The 17241-nt window shown below is 29.5% G+C and overlaps 1 long non-coding RNA gene across 1 annotated transcript in view; it reads right to left on the bottom strand.

Moving 5' to 3' along the window:
* LOC147656133 (uncharacterized) overlaps positions 1-16798 on the bottom strand; it is a 38122-nt gene extending 21324 nt beyond the window's left edge. Inside the window, exons 1-3 of the long non-coding RNA XR_015294939.1 lie at positions 16639-16798; positions 13305-13469; positions 9949-10113 (exon numbers count right to left, since the gene is read on the bottom strand). This is a non-coding gene — a long non-coding RNA (uncharacterized LOC147656133). The remainder of the gene's footprint in view (positions 1-9948; positions 10114-13304; positions 13470-16638) is intronic.
* Positions 16799-17241: the final 443 nt, after the last annotated feature.

The raw sequence follows: 17241 nt of genomic DNA, 5'->3' as shown, positions 1-17241 counted from the left end.
CTCGATGCCTAAGATAAGTCGGATATTCAAACGTTATTCCATTACGATTTTTCTTCTAAATTAACACACGTTCCGACACGTGTTATCTCGTAAAATAGAATCTCACGCGTTTACTCAACGCGTAACCAACTTATTTACAAGTGACACATGATTTTATGTAATTTTAAGTAATAGAGCGGTGAAGTTATCTTATCGAGAGATTGCAAAAATTTCCTTCTCCTTGCTCCCGAGTGTATAATAACAATAAGATACAACGAGTATGATTTTGAAACGAATACACCGCGCGAAACACTTGCGTTAAATAAATTTAAAATCGATTCAAACGAATACAATCGGTAGCCAAAGAGGAAATAAATTAACAGAGAGAGAGAGAGAGAGAGAGAGACGCAGAACTCGCGTCAGGAAGAAAGACTCGTAAAAGACTTATCGGCGTCGTAATCACTTTCCCGGTAGGGTTGAAAGTGCGCTGTAAAGTTTCGGGGTAGTCGACGGGAAAGTAAATCAAACTAGAATTACCGGCTGCTTAGCATACGGACCCGGAGTCTCGTACGGACAAGATGGTAGGGGAGAGAGCAAGGGAGCAGAGCCGACGACGACCGTGGAAGGCAACCAGAAATAATATCGCCATGAATACAAGAGTGAGCGCCATTACACGTAATTGTGATCTATAGGTGTCATATATTACGGCGTCGACGACGTATAAAGGGCGTTCAGGCTTGCACGCGTAAATCCTCGTCGTCGTCGTCGTCCTCCTCCTCCCCCTCCTCCTCCTCCTCTTCTCCCTACCGTCATTTTCCCCTTCGACTCGTACCCCTCGCGCAAAGCCCCTCCCCATCTAACCTTCCCCACTCTCCCCGGAATTATCACCCACGCGCCGTGTCGCTCCAACTTTTTATTCATTTTCATTTTTTCGCAACGATCCTCGACACTTGGAGAGACGACCGACGACTTGGAGAGCGATACTTCCTCCCCCAACCCACCTCGTTCGATATTCTCTTTCCTCGTTTGGTTCGTAGGGGAGGGGGAAAGAAAGAAAAATCGATATCGACGCGGAACATAGGCGCAACGTGGCGCGGATAGGAAATGCATAAATCACGGGAGAATACAATACGCGCGAGAAATCAATCTTCTTTCACGGGTTCATAGTTTCTCGTTGGCGTTTCGTGGCGCGATGGTTTTCACGGTTCGAAGGTGGCGCGCGAGAGAGAAAAGATCGATGGACGGTGGTCAGGGCGATCGGTCGATCCGCTCTCCACGTCGGCCCGGGACACCTCTCCTCTGTTCCCTTTCTTCTTCGCGTCGAGGCGAAAGCGATATTACATATCGCGGTGATGTATCGTCTCTCCCCAACGCTCGGGGTGCGTCACGCTACGTTACACCCGGACCGCTCGCCGCGAATAAAATCATTGTTGGTAAGTGATTAATGATCGCGTTATAAGGGGGCCGATCCCCCTCTCCCGGCTAAAACTTGGCGACATTTTCGCCGATTCCATCGATAAATCGTTTCTATTTTTTTTTTTTACGCACGATCGCATTCTCTTTCGATCGATACGTACGTATTTATATACCGTAACGACACGCGCGAGAGACACGTTCGCGGGATTTCGATTAGTCGGTACGTTTCGTCGCGATTGTTCGATTTCGATTATCCCCTCCCCTCAAGCCGGTGTAAGCAGGGATCGAACGACGATTCTATCAAGGGAAAGAAACGTTAACGATTGAATCGTAGAAGGTTCGCCTCGATCGTATCTCGGCAACAGCAACTTCAATCTACGCAATTTATCAACACGATACCGACTCACCCCGCGCTTCTTTCAGATTGATGTTACTATAACAACACGTCAGTTATTCATTGTGCGCCCGGCAGTGCATTAATCAAGCCCTCGCTCTGACATCAAATACAAATGATATTTTATAGCGTCATAAATCTTCGGTGGCTGTCACCGTTCGTGGGCGTTTGCTACGAACACGTCTCTTGGGACGTCCCCTACTCGCTCAATCTCTCTCTCTCTCTCTCTCTCTCTTTCCCCCTTTCCGACTCCTCCTTCTCCACCCCGTATCCTGCTTTGTCCTGTCGAGTCGTATGACTTCTCGCTTGTCGTGCCACTTCGATTTAGCCTAATCATTTCTCTTCCCAATTTCCTTCCACGCTATCGATTCGATGCCTTGCCGTTTTATTATTATTCCGAAACCGTTTACCCTTTTCCGCTCTACGAGTAAACGCGTTGTACCCGTTTTCCGACCTTTTATCCGACAATTTGTACTTTCCGTTTCGATAAATGGAACCGATAAATCGATCGATCCTCTTTTCCTCGAAGGTGGCCGATAAAGGAAAAAGGAATTACTCGCACGATCTAAGACGATCTTTTTCGTCGAAGGAATCTTTACGTAAATATATAATACCTAGATAAATGATAACAGACGGATAGTTAGACAGCGTTAAACTCGAGAAACGAATCGCATATTCGCGATAATCGCGATAAATCGTACTGTTCGGGAGAGAGGCTCTTTTCTCCGCTCGTGTCGCCATCTCGTAGCGCGGTCGAGAAAGTTTCTACTCGTTCGCTTCGGTCGGTAAACGAACACGCGAAAGGTCAATTTCTGAAACGCGAAGAATCAAATTACAAATGGCGAATAATATCGCGTTTTGACGATAGATAAAGCTCGATCGACGAAGTAAGGAACGAAAACAACGAGCTACGCGTTTCGTTGTCGCGATCATAGGATACAGTCTCGTATAGGATAGGTTATAACGTGCGAACGTTAATTTCACGTTATACCGTGTAATCAACACTCGTACGCGAGTATCAATTGCGATTAATTACCGTGATAGCGTATCCAAGGCACGGAAACGCGTTACACTCGCACCTCGCAGGTGTTCCCACCGTATACGTTTGCGCTTCTTCGTGTTCGTGTTATTTCCCTCGGTCAAAATGATGGTAATTTTCGGAAAAAATTACGGTATACCGCTAAAACGGCAAGCAACGATATATAAGCTACGAGTTGGAAACGGTATATAAGCAAACAAGCGAACGTGCAATTGGACAAGCAGCTGGTTCGGACATCAAATGAAATAGCGGAAGCGAGGGAAGGAAGATCGTTGGCGATGCGCTCGTGGCCGAGGAACGGAGAGAGATAAGGTGCCTCGGGCCGTGTCTGTCATGTCAGCCGACGTAATAAGTTTGAAATCCACATCAAGCGATTAATAATGCTCGAGCGATTCGCAAAAAGGTGGTGGTGGTGGTGATGGTGGTGGTGGTGGTAGTGATGGTACTGATGGTAGTGGTGGTGTATCGTCGGTAAGAGAGAAGTTGTTGAGCTAGCCTCGGGCTCCCGCGGTGGCGGCGGCCATGTTTGCTGTCAGTAACAACTCTCCTCCCGCATTACCGCTTACTACCGCTCGTTTATACCGCATCTTTTGCAAATAATAATCGCACCCCTCGTCTCTCTCTCTCTTTCTCGCGTTGTCGCGCTCGTTTCCTCGTCTATCCGTTCCATCGAAATTCATTTCCCAACGTTCGTTATACGTAGCGAGCGTCATCAAACTGACGATAATAAGATTAGAAAGTAAAATGTTTTTCCGTTACGTAACGCGTGGTAATGCTTTTCGAGATATACTACACGAGTATAATAACGACTGCTGCGCGATCGGTGTACCGAAACGAGCATTACGTAATAAACTCGAAAGTGCCAATGATACACGGCTATAATTTATTACGAGTTGAAAGTAATAACGGCGCGAGTGTATTTCCTTCCAAGTAATTTTCAACTTTGTAATACACGCGTATCGTACACGCGCGTATACGTAATTACCACACGCGCTATCGATCGAAAAACAATATTCTATCCAAGATTTTTTTTCTTTTTTTTTTTTTTCTTCTTCCGATATCGCGCGATATTTTGACGAATATATGTATCGCGGAATAACAACGTTTCGCTCGGGCAAGATTAATAAAACGAAGGAATCAAGGAACCGGACACACTTCTCGTTGAAAATCTCGGAGATTAAATCACGCGGGCAATATAATTTTCAAGCGTGATCGTTTCGTCGATCGCTCATGAAGCGTAACCGTTAGGAATACGGTTCAATAGGAATAACCATTTGTTTTATCGAATAACACTGTCACAACGTTTCAACGAGTCCTAACGAAATATAAATCAAGCAAGCGACTTAACGAACGAGTGTACGAAAGCTGAGCCGCGACCACGTGACTCCCATTCAAGTTAAACGTTTGCCGATAATGACGAAGATACGGTTAGAAGATTTATTAGTAGTCAGCCGTGTATAACGCGTTTACGTGTGTAGGAAGGAAACGAAAGCTCGTTAGTCAGGTTTGAGTTAGGTAGTCGATATGGATGTCAAGCGCGATTCGTTTCGTTGGCTAATTATAAAGGCCGAAGGCCTCGAGGCTCGAAGCGGCGTCGTTTCAACTTCCGAACCGGGCCGTAGACCTCCGCGCAGATTTTATAAATTATTCAGTTCGACCATGTCGGGATGACGGCACAATGTGGTGCAAAAAATTAAATTTGCCGGATAGTTGCTGTCGTTGGCCAACGTTATCGTTATTAATGCTTCGCATTAATTATCCACGAAAAAGATGGCGCTAAAGATCGGCAAAAAGATGTTTCCTTCGACCACGATCGATCTCTTTTGCCATTTTTTCCCTCCCCTCGACCGTCCTTCGTCTCCTTTCCTTCTTTCGCGCTCCAATTTTAATTCTTTCCTTCCAATTTTCTTCCCTTTCGCTCGTCAAAAAAAAAAAAAAAGAAAAAAACAATCATCCTTTCCTCGCTCGCTTCGAACAATTCGAACAAAGTTACGCGGATCGATCCGTATATCGATATATAGGAGAAGCGTGGGAGCAAAAAAAAAAAAAAAAAAAAAAAGAAAGCGAACGAGATTCGATCGAGAGGGAAAAGTAATTTTCGGAATCTGTAATTAGAATAATAGAGGACTTGGTATGCAAAACGGTCGTGTAACAAATTTTCACGTGATAAAGTTTGCTGGCTGGGTTAGTAGGGCTCTCCTCGAATACTACGTATATAGCGACAAGGTAGCAGATAGCTATCGTAATTTATACTCGACCCGCGTGTTCAGCATTTCCAATCTAAATGAATGAACAGCGATAGATAAGGAGGAGCTAATAAACGGTGCTGCGTTAAATCTTTTCGAAACGTATTACACCGCGGCAAATCGATACTCTTCGAGTTTCGGAGAGTACGTCGTCCCGTTTCCTTTCACACGCCTTCGTTTGCCTTTCACAAATTTAGAAGAAAATAAAATTAAAATATTTCCGCGAAAGAAAGATTCGAAGCGCGTGCTAAGATAATAAACGATGAAATTGTTTATCGGCGAATTTATTTGTCGAAAAATTGTTGTTGGCCGTGCGAGAGAATCGAATTAAATTTGAGCGCGAGCTGTCCGGAGATATTGTTTCGCCGATGACCGATGAACGGAGATCCGAAAGTAGAAGCTGGGAGTTGACACGCGAAATATAACCTGGTTATCGATAGTCGCTCCCGGGATTAGCAGGATTCCGAACGGGCATCTGAGTAGTATGGATGGTGACTAGGCCAGAGATAGCGATCGTAATTTATATCGAGGCAGCGTGTTCCAATCGAAACGAACGAGGCGAACAGCCGGAGATAAGTTGGCGCTAATAAATGACGGAAACTGTCTCCTCGAGTACTTCCCCGTAAACTATAGTAAACAACTGGCTTCAGATTTATAAGTTGTAACGTTTCCTTTTACCTAGCATCGCCACCGTCGATGCTACTGGTGTGTACCACTTGCTTTTTTTTCGTTTCGAAGATGCCCGCTCGTTTCATCACGCGCTATTTCATTTTACGCCATGTGTCGTTAAGGCAACCGCGTCGTAATAAGACGTAATATTTTACGACGTTGCTTTTCCTCCCGTCTCTCCACTTATCTATACGTTCGATCGTTCCTACCTGCGAATAGGTAGCATAATTTATCGATATTTTCGATATATATATATATATATAATAGCGTTATTTCATCAGGCGATTACAGGCGTATCGTTAGAATTTAGAGCGGTGGAAGCACGGTGAACGGTGAACAGATGTACGCCACGCGATTAACACATTGACGCGGGGACGTAAACACAAGCGTTCGCGATTAACCGACGGCCCGGTGAAAACTTCATAAGCGTCGTTTCCTTTTCCTACGAGAGACGGAATGAAGTACAGGCCTGTAATTTATCCGACGTTGTTGCGATCTGCTGGCATGCAACTCGGCGCGCACTCGGTAAACATATGGTAATCAGCCGATTTGACTCGTCAAGGCTCGGCTTTGTAAATGGCACGGATGTCCTCGGTAATTTATGCGATGCACAACCGTGTAAGTGCAACCGATGAACAAGCGAGCGCTCACCTCGACGCGCAATCGTTGAATTCAATGCAAACGCATCACGCTCGTAGTTGCAGAAATCGAGTCGAGGAAAAACCAATCGGCTTGAGAGAGAGAGAGAGAGAGAGAGGGAGAGGGAGAGGGGATAAAAGCAAGAACGGAAACAAGCGAAACGATAAAACGCGACTTTCACGCGTTGAACGATCACCTTAACCCGAGCGTGGAGAAGACTTGCGAGTAACGAAACGTTCGATACGGTTTGATTGATCGCCAGTTATAAATATTCGGCGTTGCGTATCCGAGACTTGAAATGAAAAAAATATCTGCAGGCAGTGCGAAACTTTCTCCGATAAATTTTCTCCTTAACTTCGTACGATCAAACCTAACGCTTTTTCAGATATCAACTTCCAATCTATACATCTTTTTTCCTCTTAATTTTTAACCATTTGCGAGAAAATATAATCAAAAGGAATTTACCGTTCGTCAATATTTATTACCAATTTTTCACTTTTATAAAATATAATCTTCGAATAAAATTTCTATATTTACGATTTAAAATCTTTTACGCGTTCTCTCTCTCTCTCTCTCTCTTTTTTCTTAAAATAACAATGGATGATAAAATAACAAATATACATATATATATATATATATATAGAGAGAGAGAGAGAGAGAGAGAGAGTGAGAGAATTCTTATTATTAACGCGTTTAATTTTAATATTATAAAAATTACTCTATGAATCTCATAAAATGAAAAATAGTCGATGTAAATTAAAATTTTTTTCTACGATAATTGTTAATTTAAATAAACTTTGAACGATCTTTCTAGAATTTTAATACGAAAAATTTGAAATTTATCTCTATATATCGTGAAGCTTTCACTTGACGCTTATATTTTGCAGAGTTGACTACAGTCAAGGAGAGTAGAAATAGGGAGGGGGGAAAGAAGAGATACGGTAAAAATTAGGACATCAGCGCCATCTGCCGCAAATGAAACTAACATAAACGAGGAGAACGAACAGTAGGAGAAGAATAGAATTGACCGTCAGCACCATCTCTCGATTGACAAACACAGCTTCTCGGTCGGTAAAGTAAGGTAGAGCACTCAAGAGATGGCGTTGATCATAAATTCTTGAAAAAATTGCAAAACAAAAGTTTATTTTTTCCTCGTTTCACGATACTTTACATACGTATGATAATCATGAGAGAAGTAAAAAAGTAAAATGCACGTGATATCTTACTTAAAAATTATATCGTGTATTTTGAAATATCGAAAAAATGTTGCAAGAATATTTTTTACTCCATTTAACGTTGTTTTATAATTCAAGTATGTTTCACGGTATAAAGTAATTTGTATAAGTATAATAATCATTACAGACGCATAAAGAATAGATATCGTAGACTTTGTATCGTACGTTGTAAAATATCGATTTCAAAAAAGATCAAAGTATAATATCTTACGCCATCTAGGCGTGTTATAATCCAAGTACATAGAAAATTATACGATTCAAAAAATAAAAAAAATCTAAAGTTTGCATTTTTTAAATTCAAGAAACCGAAACGAGAATATTATATATACATCTCTTTTTTTAAATTATTTTATTCATTTAATTAACTTTCTCGATTCTGCATGCACCTAATTCTAAATGCACTTTATTTAATCAATTCGATACAAATCTTTTGTTCTTGTAAAAGATTTTGAAAGAAACCTAAGTACAACATTAAAACATTTTAATCAAACAATATACTATTTATTCCAAAAGCTCATTTTATATCTATGTACATAAAAATATTGAACAAATAATAAAAATATTTTATTAATAAAAAATTTTTCATGGCCTTATTTATTAAAATATACATACCACTATCGTCAACAATTTTCAAAATACAATATGAAACACAGATCATTTCATCATTAAAGTTTAAAATTATATTTTATTTTTATGTTTTAGATTTTTCTTCTTTATCCTATTGTATAGTCTACATATTCCATTTCTATCTTTGTTTGTTTTTACATTTATTCATTACTAATTGAAATATAGTTATAATTAAAATTAAATTTTTTTTATATATTGCAGTTTTATGAAATTTAGTTAATTATTATACTAAAATACTTTCTTACATGTATCTATTCTAAGTTAATTAACATTGTTAACTTTTTTTTTATATTATTTTGGTATCACTATATAATTTTTTAATATTATTTTGGTTTTCAATAGTATAATATTATATTATTTTTTATATCCTTGTATTCATTTAGAACTATTGGAGTGCTCAATTTCTCTTTAACTTATAACTTGTGTTCTAATAACTCTTATACATAATAACTTTGTTAAATTTACTTAATTGTTATATTAAATTACAAATGAATACAAAAATATAAAAAGGAGATATGATATAAAACTATTAAAAACCAAAATAAATAATTTTGGAAAATTGAAAGTGTAAAAGAAAAATTTAAACTGAAAATTATAAAAATCTAAAAAAATTAAACTAAAAAAAAACTTAACAATGTTAACTAACTCAGAAAAGCTACACGTAAAAAAGTAATTTAGTAATAATAATTAACTAAATTTCATAAAACTGCAATATATAAAAAAAATTAAATATTAATTATAACTATATATCAATGAATAAACAAATGTAAAAATAAAGAAGGATAGCAATTGATTATTTAGACTACACAAAAGAATAAAAAAAGAAAAATCTATAACATAAAAGTGAAATATAACTTTAAACTTTATCAAAGTTCAAATGATTTGTGCTTTGTGATGACGTTAGTATGTATATAATAAATAAGGTTATGAAAAACTTTTTATTAATAAAATATTTTTATTATTTGTACAATATTTTTATATAAACAAATATAAAATAAGGGTAAGAGATGTAAAAGCAATATTTTCGTTATTTTTTTTTTTTCCTTATCGAGCATTTCTTTTTATTGTTTTTTTAAGAATAATGAATTATGAATAAAAATGATTTATAAAAAATATTTATAAATATCCGAAATCCAATAAAATATTCGTTATTAGAATTTAAAATTTGTTTTCCAATAAAAGACTATCAAAATTTCTCAAAAACTTTTAATTTTTTCAATTTCTTCAAAAGTAGAATAAAATTTTTATATGAATTACTTAATAGAAGCCATTAATAATGCAAGAAAACAGAGTAAAAATACGTAAGTATGAAATGTCAAATTTTACTGCGTCATCAAGAACAAACATGGCGTCCATATTGGAAATTTTCCCGCCTTCGAAAGCTATTATGACTATATCAAATTCGCGCAAAAGAATACCAAAATTTATAATCAAACGAAAAAAATACATAAAATAATACTAAAATATCAAAAACATAAAGCTAAATAAATGTAAAAAATTCAAATTGAATTAAAATAAAGGAATATTCGATCTCGAATTATTTCGACAGAAAATACTACTAATGACGCAACAAGTGAGCAATCGAAGAAAACCGCATAAAGAAACTCAAAAGAATAATTAATTTCCTTATCACTATTTTGAATGGATTATTAAATAAACGAAATTAACAGTAATTAATAAATTTATGTAATAAGAATGACTTACTGCGTATTTCACGCCGTCTCCAGCCGTCGACACATCCACTCACCATGATTTTCAACCGTAGACTGACGCCATGCGCACAGCGATGCGCAATGGTCCGCTTCGTAACTGCGATTTAGCTGCTTTCTGATTGGCGCATATTATTTAGTTACTCATTCAAAATCGTACCTGAAATTAAAAAAACATATTATAAATATTAATTATATATAAATCCTATAAATATTTATCTGTTAAAAATAAAATGTAATTATTATAAAAATTTGTAATAAAATTATTAAACTTCGATTTAATAACATAGTTAATTATATAAGACAGGTTACAACATAAAGAAAAAATTTAATATGAAAGATAATTAAATAAAAAAAAAATAAAGGAATGAAATTTATTAAAAAATAAAAATATGTATATAAAAAGTAAAACATAAAAAAGGAACTTAATATAAAAGGAACTGAATTTATAAACTGAATTTAATAAAATTCAAAATAAGTGAAATTTAACTATAAATTAAATAAATTTAATAAATCTATAAATTAAAACAATAATAACATAGAAATCAAGAAAATAAGGGAAAATTAAAAGAAGATTGATTGATAATTATAATGATTTTTTAAATCTAAATAAATTTTAAGCATAAAAGAGTAATTCAACATAATTTAGAAGAGATTGAAAAAGGATAAACTGAAAGATATTTTACTTAATAAGGTCAACAGAACTTGATTAAAATTCAATTATACAATAATTTAAATATTTGTAAATAAAAATTAAATAAATCAAAAAAATTAAAAAAATTTCCAACATGCAGAAAAAATTTAATATTAAATATTAATTGATTCAAGAAAAAAGCAAAAATATAAGAAAATGGAATATATAACATAATATCAAATCCATTTGACAATAAAATCTGACAAAATTATATTAATAATAATTAATATAATATATAAATTTAGGATATAAATTAAATATATATTCAAAAAGTTTAAGACACACAAAAGGATTTTAATATATGTATTAATTGGATAATAAAAATAAATGTAAAAAAAATCTTAATTGAATATTCCAATCTCAATATAAATCATAATTGAATCAAAAAATGTATATATAAAATAATTTAACATTTAATTTTTAAATGTGACAACCAATTAAAAAAATTTTTAGAAAATTAAAAGGATAGAAAAATATTTAAATCTAAAACTTAAAGAAATCTAAAAAAAAAAAAGAAAAAAAAAGACTACAAACAAAGAAATTAATAAATATTAACTGAATCATGTATAACATAATATATAATGTAATTATATAATATAAAAATTTAAATACTAAATTTAACAAATTGTAACTCAAAAGAAGAAATAATACATAAATATGAAAACATAATAAAAAAATGTCAATTATTTTTACTATAAATTAGAAAAAATTTTTAAAAATTAAAAGAATAGAATTTAACCTAGAAGTTTAAGAAATTTTTTCCTATATAAAGAACTTAATAATATTAATTGAAAAAAGTCACATAATTATATAACATAATTCACTAAATTATTATTTAATTCAATAAATTTAACAAGCTGTTATAAGAAAAGAATTTATATTATAATATAAATATATCATAATATAATGTAATGAATATAAATAAATATAAATGTGAAAATATAATAAGAAAATCTAATCAACTAACAACTAACAAAAAAAGTCAATATATTAAACTATTATACATTGAAGAAACTTTTTTAAAATTAAAATATAAGAGAAGAATTTAATTTCAAAGTTAAAAAAATCTAAAATAAAAAAGAAGAATTTAACATGCTAACATATAACTCAAATTTAACAAAGATACAACATATATAGAAGGAATTTAATATTTTAATATATAAATGAATAAATATAAAAGCATAAAAAGCAAATATAACATGAAAATACTATAAATGAAAAGAAATTTGTAGAAAAGTAAAAGCATAAGAAAACAGTTTAACCTAAAAGTTAAAAAAATGTAAAAAAAAATTAAACTATAAAAAAGAAACTTAACAAATGTTGAATCAGAAAAGATGTATATAAAAAAAAACTTAATATAACAATTAAGTAAATTTAACAAAGTTATAATATACAAGAGATATAACACAAGTTATAAGTTAAAGAGAAATTGAATATTTTAATAATTCTAAATGAATATAAAAAGGAAATATAATATAATAATATTGAAAACCAAAATAATTTTGGAAAATTGAAAGTGTAAAAGAAAAATTTAATCTGAAAATTATATAAAATCTAAAAAAATTAAACTATGAAAAAAACATAACAATGTTAACTAACTTAGAAAAGATATATGTAAAAGAGTAATTTAGTATAGTAATTAATTAAATTTCATAAAACTGCAATATATGAAAAAAATTTAATATTAATTATAACTATATATCAATGAATAAACAAATGTAAAAATAAACAAGGATAGCAATTGATTATTTAGACTACACAATAGAATAAAAAAAGAAAAATCTATAACATAAAAGTGAAATATATAACTTTAAACTTTAATGATCAAATGATTTGTGCTTTGTGATGACGTTGGTATGTATATAATAAATAAGGTTATGAAAAACTTTTTATTAATAAAATATTTTTATTATTTGTACAATATTTTTATATAAATAAATATAAAATAAGGGTAAGAGATGTAAAAGCAATATTTTCGTTATTTTTTTTTTTTCCTTATCGATTTCTTTTTATTGTTTTTTTAAGAATAATGAATTATGAATAAAAATGATTTATAAAAAATATTTATAAATATCCGAAATCCAATAAAATATTCGTTATTAGAATTTAAAATTTGTTTTCCAATAATAGACTATCAAAATTTCTCAAAAACTTTTAATTTTTTCAATTTCTTCAAAAGTAGAATAAAATTTTTTTATGAATTACTTAATAAAAGCCATTAATAATGCAAGAATACAGAATAAAAATATATACGTATGAAATGTCAAATTTTACTGCGTCATCAAGAACAAACATGGCGTCCATATTGGAAATTTTCCCGCCTTCGAAAGTTATTATGACTATATCAAATTCGCGCAAAAGAATATCAAAATTTATAATCAAACGAAAAAAATACATAAAATCATACTAAAATATCAAAAACATAAAACTAAATAAATGTAAAAAATTCAAATTGAATTAAAATAAAGGAATATTCGATCTCGAATTATTTCGACAGAAAATACTACCAATGACGCAACAAGTAAGTGAGCAATCGAAGAAAACCACAAGAAAGAAACTCAAAAGAATAATTCATTTCGTTATCATTATTTTTAATGGATTATAAAATAAACGAAATTAACAGTAATTAATAAATTTATGTAATAAGAATGACTTACTGCGTATTTCACGCCGTCCACAGCCGTCGACACATCCACTCACCATGGTTTTCAAACGTGAACTGACGCCATGCGCACCGCGATGCGCAATGATCAGTTTCGTAACTGCGATTTAGCTGCTTTCTGATTGGCGCATATTATTTATTTATTCATTTAAAATCGTACCTGAAATTAAAAAAAGCATATTATAAATATTAATTATATATAAATCCTATAAATATTTATCTATTAGAAATATAATGTAATTATTATAAAAATTTGGAATAAAATTATTAAACTTTAGTTTAATAACATAGTTACTTATATAAGACAAGTTACAACATAGAGAAAAAATTTAATATGAAAGATAATTAAATAAAAATAAAATAAAACAAAGAAATTTAATAAAAAATATAAATATGTTTATAAAAATTAAAACATAAAAAAAGAACTATAATATAAAAGTAACTATAAACAATAAGTGAAATTTATCTTTGAATTAAATAAATTTAATAAATGTGAAAAGTAAAGAAATAATAACATAGAAATCAAGAAAATAAGGGAAAATTAACAGAAGATTGAATGATAATTATATATAATGATCAATTAAATCTAAATAAATTTTAAGCATAAGAAAGTAATTCAACATAATTTAGAAGAGATTGAAACAAGATAAACTGAAAGATATTTTACTTAATAAAATCAAAAAAAACTTGAATAAAATTCAATTATACAATAATTTAAATATTTGTAAATAAAAATTAAATAAATCAAAAAAATTAAAAAAATTTCCAACATGCAGAAAAAATTTAATATTAAATATTAATTGATTCAAGAAAAAAGCAAAAATATAAGAAAATGGAATATATAACATAATATCAAATCCATTTGACAATAAAATCTGACAAAATTATATTAATAATAATTAATATAATATATAAATTTAGGATATTTCAATTAAATATATATTCAAAAAGTTTAAGACACACAAAAGGATTTTAATATATGTATTAATTGGATAATAAAAATAAATGTAAAAAAAAATCTTAATTGAATGTTCCAATCTCAATATAAATCATAATTGAATCAAAAAATGTATATATAAAATAATTTAACATTTAATTTTTAAATGTGACAACCAATTAAAAAAATTTTTAGAAAATTAAAAGGATAGAAAAATATTTAAATCTAAAACTTAAAGAAATCTAAAAAAAAAAAAAGAAAAAAAAAGACTACAAACAAAGAAATTAATAAATATTAACTGAATCATGTATATAATGTAATTATATAATATAAAAATTTAAATACTAAATTTAACAAATTGTAACTCAAAAGAAGAAATAATACATAAATATGAAAACATAATAAAAAATGTCAATTATTTTTACTATAAATTAGAAAAAATTTTTAAAAATTAAAAGAATAGAATTTAACCTAGAAGTTTAAGAAATTTTTTCCTATATAAAGAACTTAATAATATTAATTGAAAAAAGTCACATAATTATATAACATAATTCACTAAATTATTATTTAATTCAATAAATTTAACAAGCTGTTATAAGAAAAGAATTTATATTATAATATAAATATATCATAATATAATGTAATGAATATAAATAAATATAAATGTGAAAATATAATAAGAAAATCTAATCAACTAACAACTAACAAAAAAAGTCAATATATTAAACTATTATACACTGAAGAAACTTTTTTAAAATTAAAATATAAGAGAAGAATTTAATTTCAAAGTTAAAAAATCTAAAATAAAAAAAAAGAAGAATTTAACATGCTAACATATAACTCAAATTTAACAAAGATACAACATATATAGAAGGAATTTAATATTTTAATATATAAATGAATAAATATAAAAGCATAAAAAGCAAATATAACATGAAAATACTATAAATGAAAAGAAATTTGTAGAAAAGTAAAAGCATAAGAAAACAGTTTAACCTAAAAGTTAAAAAAATGTAAAAAAAAATTAAACTATAAAAAAGAAACTTAACAAATGTTGAATCAGAAAAGATGTATATAAAAAAAAACTTAATATAACAATTAAGTAAATTTAACAAAGTTATAATATACAAGAGATATAACACAAGTTATAAGTTAAAGAGAAATTGAATATTTTAATAATTCTAAATGAATATAAAAAGGAAATATAATATAATAATATTGAAAACCAAAATAATTTTGGAAAATTGAAAGTGTAAAAGAAAAATTTAATCTGAAAATTATATAAAATCTAAAAAAATTAAACTATGAAAAAAACATAATAATGTTAACTAACTTAGAAAAGATATATGTAAAAGAGTAATTTAGTATAGTAATTAATTAAATTTCATAAAACTGCAATATATGAAAAAAATTTAATATTAATTATAACTATATATCAATGAATAAACAAATGTAAAAATAAACAAGGATAGCAATTGATTATTTAGACTACACAATAGAATAAAAAAAGAAAAATCTATAACATAAAAGTGAAATATATAACTTTAAACTTTAATGATCAAATGATTTGTGCTTTGTGATGACGTTGGTATGTATATAATAAATAAGGTTATGAAAAACTTTTTATTAATAAAATATTTTTATTATTTGTACAATATTTTTATATAAATAAATATAAAATAAGGGTAAGAGATGTAAAAGCAATATTTTCGTTATTTTTTTTTTTTTCCTTATCGATTTCTTTTTATTGTTTTTTTAAGAATAATGAATTATGAATAAAAATGATTTATAAAAAATATTTATAAATATCCGAAATCCAATAAAATATTCGTTATTAGAATTTAAAATTTGTTTTCCAATAATAGACTATCAAAATTTCTCAAAAACTTTTAATTTTTTCAATTTCTTCAAAAGTAGAATAAAATTTTTTTATGAATTACTTAATAAAAGCCATTAATAATGCAAGAATACAGAATAAAAATATATACGTATGAAATGTCAAATTTTACTGCGTCATCAAGAACAAACATGGCGTCCATATTGGAAATTTTCCCGCCTTCGAAAGTTATTATGACTATATCAAATTCGCGCAAAAGAATATCAAAATTTATAATCAAACGAAAAAAATACATAAAATCATACTAAAATATCAAAAACATAAAACTAAATAAATGTAAAAAATTCAAATTGAATTAAAATAAAGGAATATTCGATCTCGAATTATTTCGACAGAAAATACTACCAATGACGCAACAAGTAAGTGAGCAATCGAAGAAAACCACAAGAAAGAAACTCAAAAGAATAATTCATTTCGTTATCATTATTTTTAATGGATTATAAAATAAACGAAATTAACAGTAATTAATAAATTTATGTAATAAGAATGACTTACTGCGTATTTCACGCCGTCCACAGCCGTCGACACATCCACTCACCATGGTTTTCAAACGTGAACTGACGCCATGCGCACCGCGATGCGCAATGATCAGTTTCGTAACTGCGATTTAGCTGCTTTCTGATTGGCGCATATTATTTATTTATTCATTTAAAATCGTACCTGAAATTAAAAAAAGCATATTATAAATATTAATTATATATAAATCCTATAAATATTTATCTATTAGAAATATAATGTAATTATTATAAAAATTTGGAATAAAATTATTAAACTTTAGTTTAATAACATAGTTACTTATATAAGACAAGTTACAACATAGAGAAAAAATTTAATATGAAAGATAATTAAATAAAAATAAAATAAAACAAAGAAATTTAATAAAAAATATAAATATGTTTATAAAAATTAAAACATAAAAAAAGAACTATAATATAAAAGTAACTATAAACAATAAGTGAAATTTATCTTTGAATTAAATAAATTTAATAAATGTGAAAAGTAAAGAAATAATAACATAGAAATCAAGAAAATAAGGGAAAATTAAAAGAAGATTGATTGATAATTATAATGATGTTTAATTAAATCTAAATAAATTTT

This window comes from Apis florea, unplaced genomic scaffold (assembly GCF_048593485.1).
Source record: "Apis florea isolate Af1SG1 unplaced genomic scaffold, ASM4859348v1 contig_3802_pilon, whole genome shotgun sequence".
Taxonomy (NCBI): Eukaryota; Metazoa; Arthropoda; class Insecta; order Hymenoptera; family Apidae; genus Apis; species Apis florea.
Note: the sequence above shows the minus strand (reverse complement) of the source record. Positions and strands in the feature narration are given on the sequence as shown.